Below are 21000 nucleotides of genomic sequence, written 5' to 3'. Positions count from 1 at the left end.
TTTTATAGGATAACTCCCTGAGGATATTTGAGAGAGGAGTAAGCAAAAAGAATTGAGGAGTATAAGGAGCCAGTTGGAATCATTTTTTAGACTCAGGACATAGCAAATTAATCATTTGGAGCATCTGTCATTTGTTATTCATTTAGCAAATTTTTATGTAGCACCTACTGTGTGCATTGTTCTGGCCACTGGCAACAATGTGGATCCTACATCCATAAAAGCTACCATCTAACAGAGGATGTGGATATTTACAAACTAGAGTAATGAAAGAGGAAGTTATTGGGGGATCTGGGCAAGGAGGCAACCTTGAGCTGAATCCTTAAGGAGCAAGAGCAAAAAGCAACTCTAGAAGTCTGTGGACATGGGCTCAAACAGTCTGTCCCTGGTTCGTGGAAGAAGTTGATGGGTTGTGAACAGGTTACTTAGGAACTAGGAAGTCAATGTTAGAATATCGCTAAGATGGGCAATACTTCAGAGATTCCCCACAGAAGCTCAGAGGGAGTCTTAGGGGAAACCTCGCTCTGCCTCACGTTCATTAGCTAATTCTTCTAATCCACTCAGTTGAGTGGTGGTTTCTATCAAGTGTGTCAGTTTGGTCCTTTGGAAAGCAGACACCAAGACAGAGTTTGAAGTGCAAAAGATTTATTGGAAGTAACACCTAAGATATGCGGAGAGAAAGCAAGATATCCAGAGAAAGAAAACCTTCACACCATGGTGCAGGCTGACACCTCTAACAGGTGAGAGTGAAGGAAAAAAGATGGGGTAGGAGAGCCTCAGCTGGTGGTGCAGCCAAGAGAAAGTCTTCGCCAGGCCCACAGGAAGCTCCAGCACAGAGAAAACATAGAGAAGCCCTACAGTGGGCAGAGATGTCCAGGCCTTGTTGCCCTGTCATCTTCAGGCATTGGTTGAGGGCTGCCTAAGAAAAATACAGCCTCAGCTTAAATGCTGCAAGGGCTCCTGAAGTTGTCACAGCTGGAGGCTGTCAGCTACGTGTGCTCCTCACAGCCCAACAGCATGTCTTTCCTGAAGGAAGAGCCAAATGTCATTTATCCATGGCTGCAACACACAGCCACATGGCTTGGTAGCAGTAGAGGTGAGACTAGGCCATCACTTGCACAATTTCAGGGAGGAGCTAATTCAGGAAAACACATTGGAGATATTTTACCTTTCGTCTATAGCTGTCTGCTTAGGAACAAAAGGAAAGGCAGTTTCTTGCATGACTCAGCTTTTAGCTTAATTTTTCCCTTTGACAGAGTACTTGGGGTCCCAAGTTTTTATTTTCCTTTCACACCTGCTTACAGAAACTTTGGGTTCCCTGAGTTCAGGCTTCCTCTCCTGCGGTTGATGCACATGCAGGCATCACCTGACCCTCTTCACATTGCCCTGGGGGAACTGGGGCTCAGGGAACCAGCACGAAAGTGCAGCTACCTTGGCTACTCTTACTGCTATCAGTAACAAACTGTCCTTTGTCTCTGACCCAGGAATCTCCTATCTTCTGCCAGCACCAGTGAAAATGATTGCTAGCTTGCAAGAAGGGTAAAATCTCAGAGCCTTCACGGTTCTTTCAAATTCAAACGTACTGGGAGAGAAAACATCATGCACGTATAAGAATACCAAGATGGAGAAGACGCAATAAGCTTCTCAGCAAGATAACCAGAGTATAAATGGAGTAGGAAAATTTCTGTCCCTAGGGAGACCAGGTTCCAAGAAGCAGGGGGCCACCCCCACTGGACCTCTCTCCCTCTTCCAGGTTCAAGTCCCCACTTCCCAAGTCAAAGTGAGAGAAATAATAAGATGGGGGAAGCAATGACTGCCTTGATGACCTGGCTATAAATAGCCAATATTTATGTTAAATAATAAGAGTGAAAATAAATAGCTGTCACAGGATCTCATTTCTGGAGTTATTTATAGGCTTCATATGACAACCTAATGAGATGGATCACATTTTAATGCTGCGAAGCTTTTGGTCATAAGATAGTCTATCATAAAGGTCAACATTTCCCTGGAGGGAATCTGGCACCTCAGGAATCAGCAGAGCATGGGTGGTTCTTAATAAGCACTTCTGGGTGCCCTTACGGAGCCCAATTTCCAAAACATCAGTGGAAAATGAACCAAGGAATGCATCCGGCACCCCCACTTAGCAGCAGCCGCTACCCAGTGGCCCTGCCATGGGATATCAGTTCTCCATGCTGATACAGGGCAGTCCCTGTGGGCGGTGCAGCCCACAGATCCTCCACAGTATCACTCTAGTAGGTTCTAGGGTGATTTTTTTCACACTTGGTTTTTAGCATTGGTGTGCCAAGGATTCCATCATGAAGTCCAATCGGGAAGTGCTGAAGCCAGCAGTCCTTCCTCGCAGACACGCTCCTCCCCGCAGCATCTCCCACAGCACTGACTGCTCTTCCGCTGGCCTATCTGCTGGAGGCACGGGTCCCTCAGTCTAATCCTTCCAAATTGCTTTTCTGTTCCCTAAAATGGGCCCTGGGGTGGAGGGGTAAAGTAAGGGTCTACACTGAAAAGGCCTCTTCTTGCAGTTGTGTGGAGGAAGGACCACCTTCGGAAGAGGCTAGGAATCTTAGTAACCAGTACTTGGCCCCCAAAAGCAGAAAAGCAAGTAACAACAACATTTGCCTAACTCTTAATAATGTATCATGTTTTTCATAGGCTTGCCTTTTAACAAATATCATGTATTTTAGACACTTGTTAATTAATTTTTTAAATTGTTAGATAATCGTAGATTCACATGCAGTTACTTTTACCCAGTTTTCCCAGTGGTAACATCTTGGCAAAACTAGAATACGATTTCACCGCCAGGTATTGACATTGATGCAACCCATGTGTCATGTTCAGATTGCCCAGTTATAGATGCACAGGGACTCATCTGTGTGTATGTGTTTGTGTGTGTGTGTGTTTGTGTGTGTGTGTGTGTTTAGTTCTATATGATCTTCTCACATGTACATTGGTGTATTCACCCCCACAGTCAAGATACCAAACATACTGAACATTTTCATCACCCAAAGGATCCCTCCTGCTGTCCTTTCATGGCCACATCCACCACTGCCCTCCCCGACAATTAACTTAGTAATATTTTATTTTAGGAATAATAAAGTATTGGTGAGCTGTAAACTGGTACAGCCACTCTGAAAAACAGTTTAGTCATTTCTCATAAAACTAAATATGCAACGCCCGTACAGTTGTGTTCTTGAGCATTTATCCCAGAGAAATGAAAACTTACATTCACACAAAAACTTGCACCATGAATGTTCATGGCAGCTTTATTTGTAGTAGTCAAAAATGTGTAATCATCAACCCAGATGTCCTTCAGCTCACAGGTGAATGGTTAAACACTTTGTGCACACCCAGACTGTGGAACACCACTCAGCCATTAGACGGAATGGACTGTTGATACATAAAACTTGGATGAATCTCCAGAGAATTATGCTGAGTGAAAAAAGCCAATCCCAAAAGGTTCCACACTGTATGATGCCATTTACACATCATTCTTGAAGTGACAATATTTTGGAAATGGACAGACTGCTTTCAAGCGCTCCTTATCACGGCCTTGGGGCAGGAGGCAGCATTTGCTGGTATGGTGATCAGTAGTGAACCCATAATGAAGGCTGGGTCAACAAAAGCGTTGCATTTGCCCCCTTAGCCTGTTTCCTCCCCATCACTCATTTGTATCTGCCCTGGGTAAAACACTCAATGGCACACAAAGAAATCTGAGATCCAGCCACGGCAGTTAGTATTACATGATGAACCTGGGTCACACATGATGTAACGGGGATTATCTTTCCAGAACCCTCTTCCATGTAGAGAGTTGGCCAAAAGAGGGGTTCTGCCTGAGATTTGCAAAATGGAAGTGAAGCAGCAGCTCGTACCCTGAAGGTTGTCATGGCCTCTACAGTGACAAGCAAACACAGAGCTGCCCTCCCTCCTCTGGGCCTGACCCTTCCCACTGACCACAAGAGACCCCAGGCCCAGCAGCAGACATTGAGCCTGGACTTTATGCTAGAGGTGGTGGCAGTCCATAGACCCCGCCTACTCCCCTTTGTGCCCCATGGCCCATGCTCTGACTTGCCTTTCTTGCCACAGGCCGGGGATTCAGGAAGGCTGGTTGATGCCTTTTCTTAGATTCTCCAACACCCCTTGTACTTTTCTGCCCAGCTCCCCCATGGTCCTGCAGGGTCTAACCACTGGAAAGAATCCCTCATCTGCGCCATGCATCTTGCTTCTGCTCTCCTGCTGGGACCCTGCCCTGCAAAGCTCACCAGGAAGATAGCTCCCCACAACAGCCAGCAGTCTACAGAACCATGGCGGGACAGGAGGCATGAACTCCAGGAATCACCAGGGCTGACCTTCTGGCAGAGAGGAGACAAGTTCTGATTGGAAGTGAGGAGGAGTTCTGAGTAGGGGCAAGGAGGGAATAACATACAGGGTTTGAGACTATTTTATTCACCCATTCACTCAGCAGACTTTCCTGGGACCTGCTGTGTCCCTGCTCACACCAAGTCCTCACCCTCTGGTGGGGTCAGGAGTCAAGAGATGGTGCTGGGCCAGGCTGGCACCAAAGGCTGGCTTCCCACCACCAGGAGCTCAGATCCGGACAATCCCCAGGGAATGTTTGAACCACGGCACAAGTCATTGGAACCCAGAATGACTGCCAAGACACACTCATGGCATAATTTGCCCAGGGGCTTGGGCTTCCCACCTGCAGATGGAATATTTTCGGGAAACTGCACAGGAGGCTCGAAGGCCTGCCAACAAGTAATGCAAACCATCTAATCAGCCCACTGTGATGTCAGCACCCACTAGGAACCAAAATACATAACCAGAGTCATGGAGGTAAATTTCAGAAGACAATTCGGCCATCTCGGAAACAAGAAAGCCCCACAGGTAAGTAACTGTGAATGCAGGCTGCAGCTGGACCGGTGCGGCAGCCAGGGAAAGAGTTGTGGGAAGGAGTCATCAGGATGAGATAGAGAAGACAGCTGGAGACAGCAAGAAGTCAGCTGAACAGCTGAGATGGGCGAACAAGGAGCCACCGTTTACTGCAGCTCTGCTCCCACACGCTGCCGAACACGCCTCTGGGCTTTCCAGATGGTTTCTCCTGTTGATTCTGTGCTGAAAGCCCTGCCCCTTGGAGAAATACCTGGAGGATCCAAGTGGCTTCCATTCAGAGAAGGACAAATGCAAGAAGCTATGCTATGACCTCTGTGTGCAATGAAAAATCAAACTGGATTGATGTACCACAGTCAACAAGAAGGTTAAACGGAAGATATGAAAAATGCAATCATGCCTTGGACAACACATACTGGACACTTACCATGAGTGGGGCAGTGGAGTCAGGAAAGCATGCGATGTTAACTCACACGCCCAGCCGCTGCTCTCATCCAGGGTCTTATGGCTTCGAGGGAAATAACAGCAACAGCATGCCACGTTAAGACAGAGTCTTGCTGCTTCTTTGAGTGACACTGGAAGAAAGCATCCCTGTTCAATAATGGGAGGGCATGTTGCTGTCTAAGTCTTGGCAGTATCAGAAATCCCCTCTGGCACAGCAAGTGGTCAGCACAAGTGTGTAGCCAACTGCACCCACACCAGGAGGACATGGTCTGGGGGGCCAAAGGTACAGGCTGATGCCTCATCCAGCTGGGAACCCATGCTCTGCACATGGCAGGCAGCACTTGAGCAAGGGAGGGCTACAGAGAACACCAGCTCTGGGGCAGATAGGGCTCGGGGATCACCAGTGGTACCTTAAATAATTGGCTGCTCTGTTAAATGGAACCTCTCGCACCTGCCTTGCTGAGCTGCGGTGAGGATTAGAGACCACGTAAGTGAAGCACCCAGTGCCTAGCAGGCCTACAGTAGCAGCTGCCCGCAGGAGTAGCAGCAAAAGCAGTGGTAGAAGATGGAGTCTACAAATCTCTGCAACATGCAAGCTGGAGACACGCAAAGTTGAAACGTGGATGTGGATGTCCTCTCCAAGAATGCCCATGGGAATGCAGTCCAGACAGAAGAATGGAAGCAAAGCTTCTTCGGCCATCAGCTAGTTTTCTTGGGAGTGTTCAGGAAAGAAGGTTATGGAACTGCCTGGTCAAGGTCACTGCTGTGAGCAGACAGGCATGGCCCTGGAGGGCCTCCTGGGATGCCCATAGAAAGTCTCCCAGAGTTCTCCTAGAGGAGGCTGACCCTTCTCCACTGGCACCTGTCCCTTTGTTGGCAGGGGTTGCCCCAGGGACATAAACAACCTGCATCTTTCACTATGTTTGCAGACAAGCCATCTCTGCTGCTAAAAGACCACCAGTCACTCTCCTGGGTGGTGGGAGCCTCTCCAGCTTGCTACAGTGCATCCTTCCAGGGAAAGTGATCCAGCTGCCCTGAAACCCTGGCCTGGGGTTCAAAATTCTTGAAGCTTGGAATTGGGGGGCTGGCCTTTTACCTCTCTCCTATGCATCTATGTACATCATTAACTCCTTCTATGGGTTTTCTAAGCAGGATGTAAAGCTCCCTAAAGGGCAGGAATCTTGTCTCAGAGTTCCCGTTATTGTCCCAAGACCTGCACACATCTCTACCTATTTGAGGTGCTAAGTACAGTGAAGCACCATGCAACAACATTTCAGCGAAGGACAGGCTGCATATACAAAGGCGTTTTTAATGAGCTGCCCTATGGAGGGATACCATGTTTTATCTTTTATACCATATTTTTACTGTGCCTTATCTACGTTTAGAAAGATTTAGATACACAAATACCACTGTGTCTGGTTGCCTGCAGTACTCAGTACAGTCCCATGCTATACAGGTTTATGGCCTAAAAGCAATGGGCTGAACCCTATAGCCTGGGTTCATAGCAGGTTCTACCATCAAGGGTTGTGTGAGTGTATTACAGGATGCTTGCACTATGACAAAATTGCCTAACAATGCATTTCTCAGGACGTATATCTGTTGTGAAGAAATGCACAACTGTATTTTCTGACTACTGTTCTTGCCTGCTGATAAGTGAGAACCAAGTGCATAAACTCTAAGAGTCCCTTTGGCATTCTTGGTTTAACCTGTGTATTAGTCAGGGAAACAGAACCAATAGGGTGTGGGGGTAGGGGCAGTGGTGAGAGCGAAAAACAGAGAAAGAGAGTCAGGCAAGCCTCAAGATCGGCGGGGCTAATGGGCAAGCTGGACCCCGGGGCAGCCAATGGTGCCAGTTACTGTCTGAAGGCCACGGGCTTGAGACCCAGGGAGAGCTAGTTTTCCATTCATGTCCAAAAGCAACAAAAAAAACCAGTGTCCCAGCCAGCTCGGTGGCTCATGCCTGTAATCCCAGCACTTTGGGAGGCCGAGGCAGGCAGATCACCTGAGGTCAGCAGTTTGAGACCAGCCCGACCAACATGGGGAAACCCCATCTCTACTTAAAAATACAACATTAGCCAGGTGTGGTGGTGCATGTCTGTAATCCCAGCTAGTCAGGAGGCTGAGACAGGAGAATTGCTTGAACCTGGGAGGCAGAGGTTGCAGTGAGCCGAGATTGTGCCATTGCATGAACCTGGGAGGCGGAGGTTGCAGTGAGCCGAAATTACGCCATTGCACTCCAGCCTGGGCAACAAGAGTGAAACTCCCTCTCAAAAAAAAAACAAAAAAACAATGTCCCAAACCAAAGGCCATAAGATGGGAAGAATTTTCCTTTCCTCAAGGGAAGGGCTGCCTTTTTATTTTATTCAGGCCTTGAATGGATTGGCTGAGGCCCACCCACATTAGGAAGAGCCTGCCTTCCTCAGTCCACTGATGCAAATGTTAATCTCATCCAAAATAATGTTTGACCACATATCTGGGCACCCCATTGCCAAGTCAAGTTGACACATAAAATTAACCATCACCTCTTATAATTTAATAGAATTCATTTCCTTGATAATCCCGTGCTCTGGTTTTCTATATTGCTGAGTGACACAAGCACCCCCTCCAAAAACAAACAAACAAAAAGAAAACAAAATAAAAACAAACTTAATGGCCTAGAGCAACCACTTTCTTTTGCTGACAGTTTTGTGGATCAGGAGATTGAGTGAGACTCACCTGGGAAGCTTGATTCTGACCACACAGCATCCCCTGCATATTCCTCTCCACTCAGTCTGCTGCCTTCTTGGTGCTCCTTGGTCTTCCTCTGAACATGGTACCTCATTACACGGGCCTTGGCCTTCCCACAGTGTGGTGGTCTTAGGCGGTCATGCTTCTTACACAAGCCTGCTTCTCACAAAGAGGGAAGAGGTGCTGGGACAGTCAAGAGCTACATTCAGAGCTGCTACACCATCACTCCCTCCATATTCTATTGGTCCAGGGATTCTCAGGGCTTCCTGAATTCCAGGAGGTAGAGAAATGGACTTGGTGGGGGAGTGACAAGTTCAGATGAGAGAAAAGCATGTGGCCTGGGGGACACCATCACACTACCTTTAGAAAGTACAATACACCCATCCCATGTGTTTTATTGTATTAGTCTGTTCTCATGCTGCTATAAAGAAATACCTGAGATTGTAATTTACAAAGAAAAGAGGTTTAATAGGCTTACAGTTCTTTAGGCTGTACAGGCTTCTGCTTCTGGGGAGGCCTCAGGAAACTTATAACCATGGCAGAAGGCAAAGAAGAAGCAGGCGTGTCACATGGCCGGAGCAGGAGGAAAAGAGAGAGAGAAGAAGGAGATGCTATGCACTTTTAAACAACCAGATCTCATGAGAACTCACTCACGATCATGAGAACAGCAAGAGGGAAATCCACCTCAATGATCCAATCACCTTCCACCAAGCCCCTCCTCCAACACTGGGGATGACAATTCCACATGAGATTTGAGGGGTGGGTGGGGGCACACATCAAAACTATATCATTTATTTTATTTATTTCATATATTAGAAACATCATTCTGATCAGGCATCCATAAGGTTCACCACGCTGCCAGAGGGGTGCACGGCACAGGCAGTGAGAACCCAGCATCAAGTAATGGCTTTATTCCTCTGGAGGGTTGGAGAGAACCAGCTCAACTGTTTATTGCATGGAACTCAACAGTATTTGAACTGTAGCCTGGCAGATCTATCAACATGCTTACTGTCCTAAATTCATCACAAGGACTTCAAACACATTCTATCTATATTTATTTCTTTATTTATTTATTTTTGAGACGGAGTCTCACTCTGTCGCCAGGCTGGAGTGCAGTGGCACCGTCTCAGCTCACTGCAACCTCCGCCTCCCAGGTTCAAGCAGTTCTCCTGCCTCAGCCCCCGGAGTAGCTGGGACTACAGGCACAGGCCATCATGCCCGGCTTATTATTATTATTATTATTATTATTATTATTATTTTTTTTTTTTAGTAGAGACGGAGTTTCACCATGTTGCCCAAGCTGGTCTCGAACTCCTGAGCTCAGGCAATCTGCCCACCTTGGCCTCCCAAAGTGCTAGGATTACAGGTGTGAGCCACTGCACCCGGCCTGCATTCTCTTTAAAAATCTCAGTAAAGGCTGGGTGCGGTGGCTCACTCCTATAATCCCGGCACTTTGAGAGGCCAAGGAGGGAGGATCACTTGATGTCAGGAGTTCAAGACCAACCTGGTCAATATGGCAAAACCCTTTTTCTACTAAAAATACAAAAATTAGCCCAGCGTGGTGGTGGGTGCCTCTAATCCCAGCTACACGGGAGGCTGAGGCAGGGGAATGGCTAGAACCTGGGAGGCGGAGGTTGCAGTGAACTGAGATTGTGCCAGTGCACCCCAGCCTGGGTAACAGAGCTAGGCATCATCTCAAGAAAAAAAAAATCTCAGTCAAGGGTAAGCTGCAAATAGGGGCGGCCTACACCTCTGCGGTCACATTTCACCCTGACCTCTCTCCCATTTCCGAGTTGCCAACATGCTCTCTGCACTGCCACACCCATCTTGTGGTCAGGCCTGAGGCCCTCTTATGGGAATGAGGGTGACAAACTCTCCCTGACAGAGAGGCAGGGACCCCAACAGGGGCACCACCCCATGGCTTGCTCACAGAGTTATAAATTGTAAGTCACTGCCAGCACTGGGAAGCTGCCTCCCCTCTGGCCCTGGCCGGCACCCTTGAGCACACCGGAAGCTGCTGGCATCTGAGCTGTCCCTTGCTGCGGATGTGTCTGCAGACACATGACACTTGGCTCAGAGTTCCCTGGGCCTCTGCAGACAAGAGCGGCCTGAGATTACCATGAGATAGGAGGACACCTGCTCTACTCGCACTTCCAGGGAACGCAGCACGGCAGGCTCCTGTCATTTTCCAGACTTTGAGAAAAGGATGTTCACTTGCTTCCCAGCTTCTTGCTTCATCAGACAATTGACTCAGAAAGAAAAATGCTCATTGGATTTCTCACCTCCTCTGGCAGTGCTGCGTAAACAGATCAGAAAAGGCAGAGGGATGTGGGGTCCGGCCTCCTTGATGAGAGAGTGAGTCACCAGCTTGTGGGGGGTGATCGATAGTGCAGAAATTAGTCATGAAATCTGAATGAAAACAAAAGAGCTGATCCCATCCTGTGGCTGGTGGTGCCACAGAGACAGTCAATGAAAACAGCCTTGAACACAGGCAGATGCAGTGATCAACTCCACAGAGCTCAGAGAGCGGCTCACCTCCCTATCCCAAGTTCAAAATCCCAGCATCCTTAGAGAGGAAAAGGCCCTCGCAGCAGGGAGGAGAGAAGAGAAGCAGAGGGAGGGAGGGAGAGAGTGAGGGAGGAGAGGGGCCTGACACTCAGGCTGAGTCTGGGACACCTTGCAGCAGCGTGGCCAGCCTTCCCTTCCACTGGACCTCGGTGGCCAAGGGCTACTCCAAGTCCCTTCCACATGCCCCTGGCCGAGCACTCAGGTCACTTTTAGTTTGCCTGCAGTAAAAGGCAGTCAGAGGACAAACGGCCTTTGACCCCCCCACTCTCCTGGTGCTGGAAAGGAGGCAGCGCCCAGCAAATGGGACTCTCCCTGGAGCCATAAGGACTAGGAGGGCTGGCATTTGGGTGAGTAGCCAGGGTATTTTTATCCACTCTGTACAATCTGATTTTTTTAGTTGGCATACTTTCAGACAGAATTTTCCTATTAAAATGTGCTAAAATTATGCCTGAAGAGAAAGCCCATTGTATACAGATAACTCCCCACAAAAGGCCCTCTGATTGCACAGGCCCCACGTGACTCCAAAAAGCACTGGGGTCGGCCGGGCTTGGTGGCTCACGCCTGTAATCCCAGCACTTCGGGAGGCCAAGCAGGGTGGATCACCTGAGGTCGGGAGTTCAAGACCAGCCTGACCAATAGGGAGAAACCCTGTCTCTACTAAAAATACAAAATTAGCTGGGCATGGTGGCGCATGCCTGTAATCCCAGCTACTTGGGAGGCTGAGGCAAGAGAATAGCTTGAACCCAGGAGGCGGAGGTTGCAGTGAGCCGAGATTGCCTCATTGTACTCCGGCTTGGGCAACAAGAGCGAAACTCCATCTCAAAAAAAAAAAAAAAAAAAAAAATCAGAGGTCTAGCCCAGCAGGACATGTATGGCCAGCTCTCCCTGCAGGGTGAGAGGGACTTTGGAGAAAGGAGGACCAGAAGGAGAGCAGCCCTTCCCATCTTCTCTTCCCCTGGGCCAGGAGAGTGCTTTGGGATGAGGGACGTCCCACACCACAGACTGCAACCCAGCGCTTTGAAAGAAGTTTAAAGAAAATGTTAGGATTTGGACAAGGCCCAGCTGGGCAAGAGATTCTTGTTTTCTAACCAGGAGAATACACTTGCTGCTAAAACATACAGAGGAAGAGATTAACATAGTAACGAAGCAAAGCAAGGAGAAGAAACAAAACCGTCTGTACTCAACAAGAGGGTGCCCCGCCCAGTCTCAGCTCCTCTAGCCAACAGGAGAGCTGCCACCCAGGTAACCCCGTTCTTGGGTTCACCCAGGTAACAGGCTGTTCTCGGGTTCACCCAGGTAACAGGGTTCTCGGGTTCACCCAGGTAACAGGCTGTTCTCAGTTTCACCCAGGTAACAGGCTGTTCTCAGGTTCACCCAGGTAACAGGTTTCTCAGTTTCACTAAGGTAACAGGGCTGTTCTAAGGTTCACTCAGGTAACGGGCTGTTCTCAGGTTCACCCAGGTAGCAGGGTTCTCAGTTTCACCCAGGTAACAGGGCTGTCCTAAGGTTCACTCAGGTAATGGGCTGTTCACAGGTTCACCCAGGTAACAGGGCTGTTCTAAGATTCACCCAGGTGACAGGCTGTTCTCAGGTTCACCTATATAATAGGGCTGTTCCCAGCTTACCTTGGTAACTGAACTAACCTCAGGTTCATCCAAGTAACAGGCTGTTCTGGTGCTCACCCAGGTAATAGGGCTGTTCCTAGGTTCATCCAGGTAACAGCTGTTCTTCTGCTCACCCGGGTAACAGGGATGCCCTGCTAATGCCAGGGAGGAAAGCCAGACTCTTGGGTAGAAAGAATCTGATAGCAGCCTGGCTCTCTTTGCCTCTGTTAAGCATCACTGTGTTCAATCTCCATTTTTAGAACTCCACATTAAAAGGTCAAGTGCCTTCTAAAGTATTTATTTTCTCTCCAGTGTTTGTGCCCTGATTGAAATGACAGCCCCATGCTGCTTCCCTCGCACCCACATCAAGCTTGATCCACTTGGCACAGGTTATTTTTTACCTGAATGGCCAAAGAAGCCTGAAATTCACAGCATTTGGGGTTCTGTTTTTTCTTAATCTGGCTCTAACCCTGACTCCTAGAGCCACAAAAACACGTGGCCACTCAGAAAAAGCACAGGTGTCCTTCCTCCCATGGCCAGATTGGTGGAATGCACCTGCCAGGTCTTCACCCCCATGGGCTTTACCTCTGAACATATGATCTTGCTAAAGTAAACCCAGCTCTGCCCACCTGTAGGACCCCACCATCCCAGAGGTGGCCTTCCGGAGCCCTGCCTGAGGGCTTGCAGAAAGCTCACGGGATGTCTGGATTGCTGGCAGGCCTTCTCCCTGATCTGGCTGTGTCTTGTCGCCTCTTGCTCTGGGCTTCCTGGCCAGTCACTGTGTCACAGAACTCCATGAGCTTCTCCCCCGCTGTAGCTCTCCAGAACAGCCCAAGGCGTGGCCACACTTCACCTTGGATTCCCCACAACAGAGAATATCAGGCTCCAGTGTTCCAGGTCCAGCTTCCCAGGGGCACATGGGAACCAGGCAAGAAATCACAACTCTGAGAAGAAAGCCAAACCCTGTTTATCAAAGATCCCTGTGTCCTTGTCTATTGGCCAGGCCCCAGGACTGGTGTCCCCTCTCCAGAGTCCAGGCCTCCTTTCTCCAGGGGCCTCATTTCCAGAGCAGGCAGGGTACAGGCACTGTTGGATTCACCCGCACAGCTCTGAGAGTGGGCTTGGCCCATTTGCAGAACCCCGAACCAGGGATGCCAAGGTTCTGTGCACTCCAGGCTGCTCAACCCCAAACTCCAGTAGCAGGTGAAAAGAGAATGTGGCTGGAACGCTCTTCTAGCAAGGTCCTCGAGTTCTTGGACCAGAAAGACAAAACCCTTCTCCCATGGGAAAAACAGACTTCTAACCCTAGAGCACACAAAACCAACTCGCACCATTAAGCCCAGCCATTCACATTCTTTTTCGCAACTCTCCACCTTCCCAAGGGCAAAGCAAAGCTTTCTTTCCAAGACAAGTCCCATCTCTCACCCCAAAAGAAGAGCAGGGGTAGTTGATGGTGAAAACTCATAACAGATAAGTGAAGAACTTCGTCCTCACATCAGCCCTGGGGGCAGAATTCCCGGCCCAGCACAGAGCCCATCCGGGTAGGAGGGACAGCGGCCTGCGTGACGTGGTTGTCAGAGACAGCCTTGTGCTTCCATATCGCCATCCGCAAAGCACAACAGTTCAATCTGCGATTTCAACTCCAGACCGTATTGACAGAAGCAAAGAAAACAACAGCTAGAACCAGAAGGTCTCACCAGGGAGCCCATGTTAAAAATAAAAATAAATAAAATACTTGGAACATTCTTTTCTGCAGGAACATCTACTCCCTTTTCTACTTAATCCTGGCCTCCTTTCTTCTCTCCCTCTTTTCCTAATGAGCCCCTCTGGCTGCTGCCCAGCGTGGTGGCTCCGCCTCCCCCCATGCCCACTGCTACTGTGTCCTGGGCCTGCCCTGGGACCGCCCAACCCTGCCGAGTGCACCCTGCCTGCAGTACCCTCTGGGCCCTACCCAGGGGCCACCACCGCTAAGATGATCAGGCAAGTTGGGAATGACAAGTATGCTGTGCCTGGTGTCTTACGGAAGACTGCAAAACCCAAAACAAGCACTCTCCTTGCCCAGAAGGGTTACTCTCTTCTCCTAAAGAGTTTGCTCTCCCACTCTCCGGAGCAACCATTGCACAAAGCCTCTGTCCTCAGCCTCACAGCCCCCACCACCACCACCCACAAGCTGCCCTTCAGGGAGAAAACCAAAGCCAGCAGGCAGTGGCTGTCTTGTCCATCATCGGCCCCCAATCCCTGACTTCTGGGCTTCCATGCACCAGGCACCTCTGGACACAGTGAAGCAGAGCAGCCCTTTCTCCAGGTGCTGAACTCTGCATCCCCCAGCACCATCCTCTCAGAGATGCCTCTTTTCCTGCACCATTGTGTCCCCTCTCTACCAGACCATTCCAATAGCAAGAAAACATGCTTTATGTTGGTCTTTTAAATTTTCATTTTGTATTGACCCCGCATTTTCCCCCACCAATAGCCCTATTTTGCCATTTCCTGTTATGCACCAAACAGTGCTGTCTGCAGATGCTATCTGTGCTATCTCTGCTTCCAGCTCCTGCACGGCCATCCCCCATCCCCATACTGCCCCCTCCACCCTCTGGAATGGCTAGTCAAGGTCATGAAGAACCTCCAGTGGCTTCTCACTGAGTTGGTGGATGGATGCAAAATGTATTTTGAAATGAGAAGGTGAAGCCTGCAGGACAATGTGAGGGTTTATTGTATGTGGAAGGCAAGGAAAAGAGCAGAATCAAGGGTAAGGGCTGCCTGTTGGGCTTGAGTCATTTACTGAGATGGAAAAGTCTAGGAAGGAGCAAGTTTGGAAGCTTGGGGGTAAATTAAGTCTCTTTTTGGTCACATTAAATATGAGATCCTGATTGGATTTTCAAATAGCAGTGTCAAGATGGCAGTTGGGGCCAAGTGCAGGGTCTCATGCCTGTAATTTTGATGCATTGGTAGGCCAAGGCAGGAAGATCACTTAAGTCCAGCAGTTTAAGACCAGCCTGGGCAACATAGCGAGACTCCATCTCTACAAAAAATTTAAAAATTAGCCAGGCATGGTGGCGTAAGCCTGTGGACACAGCTACTTGGGAGGATTCCTGGAGTCCACGAGGTCAAGGCTGCAGGGAGCTGTGATCATGCCACTACACTCCAGCCTGGGTAACAAAGTGAGACCCTGTCTCTAAAGAAAAAAAAAAAAAAGGAAGGCAGTTAGTCATGTGCTTGGTGCTCAAGGAGAGGCCAGTATGCAGACACATACCTGGAGCTATTGGCACTAAGATGACATTTAAGGACAAGGAACTGGACAGGAGTCTCTGGAGAAGCCACGACCTAAGCCCCTCAGGGCTCCACAGCCTGTAAGGATGAAACAGAGAGAAGGGGTTGTGGGGAGAGACCAAAGCAGGAGGCAAACAAGAGGGTGTGTTATCCAGGAGTCCACTAAAGAGTGGGCTCAGATGCTGCAAGAGATGAGTTAACTCAGAAGAGGGCCTTTGTGTTTGTCAGCAGAGCCACATCAGCTGCAACCTTTCAAAGCCAGGGACAATATAGTGTCTTAGTCTGTTTTGTGCTGCTCTAATAGAATATCACAGACTGAGTAATTTTATAATCAACAGGAATTTATTGGCTTGTGGTTCTGGAGACTGGAAAGTCCAAGATCGAGGGACCAGCATCTGGCGAGGCCTTCTTACTGCATTACTCCATGGCAGAAGGTGGAAGGGCAAGAGAGGACAAGAAAGTGGGAAAAGGGGGCCAAACTTGTCCTTTTATAAGGAACTCACTCCCTTGGAATAGCAGCATTACTCCATTCATGAAAGCAGAGTCCTCATGGCCTGAGCACTTCACATTAGGCCCCACCTCCCAACACTGTTGCATGGGGCCTAAGTTTCTCACACATGCTTTTTGGAGGACATATTCAAACCACAACATGTGGGTTGGAAGTGTGTTCTATGCCCAAGAAAAATAATGAAACTGACATAATTGCATGAAGAAACAAACCTCCAAACTGACACGGAAGGTGGAACAAAAGCTCAGCGAATGAGCCCTGGTGCGTTCAGACAGCCACGCTCAGCACAGTTGCCATCAGAGCACCCAGAACCTTGATTTTCTGGACCTAAACACACATTAAGATCCCTGATGAGGGAGCTATTAACTTCCCTTTCATTTCTAGTAAGTTCCACTCCAGAACCAGAGGGGACCCTTTGGAGTTGCCACAAGCCTCCTTGTCTTATACCTAGGCTCTTCTCTCTAGCTCTTCTGGGCTAGGTAAGCACATGCATTCCCATGCCCTGTGGGTAAGCACAAACATTCCCAGCCACTGGAGGTGACTGGTTCTTCCAGGCAGACAATGCTTCCCTTTCCACGGGAACATGCCTATTCTGGTTTGTGAGGACTTGCAGCCGCGGGGACTGTCACTCCACACAACAAAGGCAAAGGCACGGCACTGCTCCCCGTGGCTTGCCCCAATCCATGGATTTCTAAGCAAATCTAGAAGACCAAATGCTAAAAAACAAACAAACAAAAACTATTAACACAATGACTTGCAGATGAACAGCCCAGGGCTATGGGGTGGGAGGAGTTGAAGACTCCTTATTGGGTTATTGCTGTTGTTGTTTTGTGTTTTAGTAAGGAAAAATGTGCTAAACCTTCTGTGCCTGGGGCGTGTTATTATACGGCAACCAAAGGCCAAAGTTTCCAGCTTTGCTACTTGGCAGTTTTTTTAGTGGATTCATTAGCTATTTCATCTCCTTATCAGGCTGAAATGTAATAAAGATTCTAACAATATTCTAAATTCCTGGCAGAGTTACACAACCAACGAGAACAACCAGTGTTCTCTCCTCAAAGCCTCCTAGAAATGTCAAGTGTTCTTGTTGGCTTTAAGGAAATAGCATAAAAGTAACTTTCAAGCTGCAGTGGCTGAGGCCCTTGGAGGACATAATTCACACCCAGGAGAGGGGATGCTGCCGGGAGATGGCTCTCACAGCACGACGCCTTCATCTCTGTCTCGCTGCCTCTTTGAGTGTCACTGTGCATCTCTGTGGTGCCTTTGTCTGTGCTTCTCTCTATAGCAAAAGGAATATATTCAGTTAGCTTCCAATTTTACTGGTGGGAGTGAATAACTTATAGCCATAGCCAGAGATGCTAGAGTTATTCACAATGTACCACAGTATGTTTCTGTGGTCCTACCAGATTTGGGGTGCAAGGTGCAAACCAAAAATAAAATTCTAAGGCCTCCCAACCATCTGAATGAACTTTCTTCTCAGCCAGTGCTCTTAAAATTTAACCTGAAAGACTGGGTCAGGGCCCAAAGGGAAATGGGAGCCAGACATGCCTCATTACACCTCTCCACATTAACATCAACACCGACTTTAAGTCTGATAAGAAACATTTTACAGCCTATTCTCTCTGAAGCCTGCTACCTGGAAATTTCATCTGCATGATAAAACTCTGTTCTCTACCACCTCTTATGGCAACCCAGACATTCCTTTCTATGGATCCCAGGTCTTTGAATAAACTCAACCAATTGTCAACCAGAAAATATTAAAATCTATCTATAAGCTGGAAGCATCCCCAACCCCCTTGCTTCAAGGTGTCCCATCTTTCTGAACCAAACCAGTGTATTTTTTTTTCCTTGAGGAGTCTTTCTCTGTTTCACTGCAACCTCCGCCTCCTGGGTTCCTGCCTCAGCCTCCTGAGTAGCTGGGATTACAGGCACACACCACCATGCCCGGCTAATTTGTGTATTTTCAGCAGAAATGGGGTTTCATCATGTTGGCCAGGCTGGTCTCAAACTCTTGACCTCAAATGATCCTCCCACCTCATCCTCCCAAAGTACTGGGATTACAGGCGTGAGCCACCATACCCAGCCAAACCAATGTATTTCTTAAATGTATTTGATTGAAGTCACATGCCTCCCTAAAATGTATAAAACCAAACTACACCCTGAAAAGTTTTTGCTCTGCAAAAAATCCTGATAACAGGATGAAAAGACAAGCTACAGACTGGGAGAAAATAAGACAAGCTAGAGACTGGGAGAAAATACAATACACATTCACCTACAGTATGTAAAGAACCCTCAAAACTCAATAAGAAAAAAACAAGCAATCCAATTAGAAAATGGGCAAAAGATATGAGACATTTTGCCAGAGAAGATATGCAGATGGAAAATAAGCATTTGAAAACTGGTGTTCAATATTATCGGCCTTCATGGGCATGCAAATTAAAACTGCAATCAGTACACACCTATCAGAAAGGCTAAAATTAAACATTGGCAATACCAAATTCTGGAGAGGATGCAGAGAAGCTGGGTCACTCCTACACTGCTGGTTGGAGTAGAAAATGGTACAGGCACCCTGGAAAACAGTTTGACAGTGGCTTGGGAAACTAAACATCCAATTACCCATACAAACCAGCCATTGCACTCTTGGGCATTTTCTCCAGAGATATGAAAACTGAGGTCCACACAAAACTTTGCACAGAAATGTTTATAGTAGTTTATTTATAGTAATTAAAACTAGAAAAACCCAAATATCCATCAACAGTGAATAGTTAAACAAACCATGGTATATTTATACAAAGTGTCAATGAAAAGAGTCAAACTATAAAATATTTCAGAAGATTTATTCTGAGCTAAATATGAGTGACCAATGGCCCATGACACAGCCCCTGGAGATCCTGAGAATGTGCCCAAGGTGGTTGGGCTATAGCTTGGTTTTATACATTTTAGGGAGACATAAGACATCGATTGATATATATAAGATGTACACTGGTTGGGTCCGGCAAGGCAGGAAAACTCGAAGTAAGGGGCTTCCGGGTGGATTCAAAGATTTTCTTACTGGCAATTGGTTGAGTTTATCTAAAGACTTGGAATCAATAGAAAGGAGGGTCTGGGTAGAGATTAGGGGTTGTGGAGGCCAAGGTTCTTATTACGCATAGGAAAGCTCCAGGTAGCAGGCTTCGGAGAAAATAGATTGTAAATGTTTCTAATCAGACTTTAAAAGTTGCCAAATTCTTAAATTCTCTCCTGGATCAGAAAAATGACCTGGGAAAGGGAAGGGGATTCTCTACAGAATGTAGATTTTCCCCACAAGAGACAGCTTTGCAGGACCATCTCAAAATATGTCAAAGAAATCTATTTTTGGGAAAAATACTTCAATTTCTTTCAAGGCCCACTGTCATGTTGGTACCTTGCCGCTATAAAGAGTCCGCTCTGTCAGTCTTAAGGTCTCTGTTTTAATGTTAATGCCAGTCAGCTATGCCTGAATTCCAAAGGGAGGAAGGTATAATGAGACACGTCCAACCACCTAGTTCCATCATGGCCGAACTAATGTTGCAGGTTTACTTTCAACTGCCCTTGGCCGAGACGAGGGGTCCATTCAGTTGGTAGGAGAGCTTAGAATTTTATTTTTGATTTACACAAGGTGTATCAATCAGCAATCTAAAGGAATAAACTACTGAACTTGGATGAATCTCCAGGAAATGGTGCTGGGTCTTCACCAGCAAACTGCAAAAGGTTACACACTACGTGATTTCTATATAGCATTCTTGAAACGACACAATCATAGAAATAGAAAATAGATTGGTTGTTGCCAGAGGTTAAGGACAGTGGAGCGGGGGACCATGTGTGGCTATTAAAGGGTGACTGGAGGGACCCTGTGGTATTGGAAATGTTCTGATCCTGACTATCAATGTGCATACACTGGTTGAGATACTTTATTTTAGCGTTGAAAAATCCTACCCATTGGAGGAAACTAGGGAAAAGGGTACAACAGGATCCCTGTGTATTATTTCTTACAACTGCATGTGAATCTACAATTATCTCAAAATAAAAACATCTAATTTTAAAAAATGGAACAAAGCAAACAGAAAAAACAATAAATTTGAAGGAATGCCAACATCATGTTCATGCATAAAGGCAAATCTTTTACTGAATAATAATGCACAGCAAGTCGCAGGAGAAAACTTGGGGAAATGATTACAGAATCCAAAGATCTCATGAATAATGACTACTTCATAGTCACAAACATTGTTTTTAAGTGTCATAAAGGTTTTAATATTTATCCTGAAAACTTATAGCAATATTTTCTTTTCTTTTTTTTTTTTTTTTTTTTTTTTGAGACGGAGTCTGGCTCTGTCTCCCAGGTTGGAGTGCAGTGGCGTGATCTCAGCTCACTGCAAGCTCCGCCTCCCCGGGTTCACGCCATTCTCCTGCCTCAGCCTCCCGAGTAGCTGGGACTACAGGCGCCCGCCACTACGCCCGGCTAATTTTTTGTATTTTTAGTAGAGACGGGGTTTCACCGTGTTAGCCAGGATGGTCTCGATCTCCTAACCTCGTGATCCACCCACCTCTGCCTCCCAAAGTGCTGGTATTACAGGCGTAAGTCACCGCGCCCAGCCAGAAATATTTTCAAAGCCTGAAACCATTGTTGTTAGTGGACTCTAGATGGATCTCTTAATTCTTAGCCTTCACTACAGGAGAACACAGGCCAAAACCATCTGCAGACAACAAATCATACTCAGGTTGCCAAGAGCATTACCAGTCCCACGTTATTTAAACCATTTCACCAAGAGCTCTTGTTTTACAGCCTTCCATGATGTGTTGACATATTCACACACTTGTGACGTGTGAGCCTCTTCCTTCTTCCTTTTGGAGTGTGAGGTCTGCATCTGCCTCTTTCCCCCTTCCCTTTTCCCTTGTAGATCTTTTCTTTTTTTTTTTTTTTTTTTTTTTTTTTTTTTTGAGACACAGTCTCACTCTGTCGCCCAGGCT

The sequence above is a fragment of the Pan troglodytes genome, chromosome 11 (assembly GCF_028858775.2).
Source record: "Pan troglodytes isolate AG18354 chromosome 11, NHGRI_mPanTro3-v2.0_pri, whole genome shotgun sequence".
Classification (NCBI taxonomy): Eukaryota; Metazoa; Chordata; class Mammalia; order Primates; family Hominidae; genus Pan; species Pan troglodytes.
Note: the sequence above shows the minus strand (reverse complement) of the source record.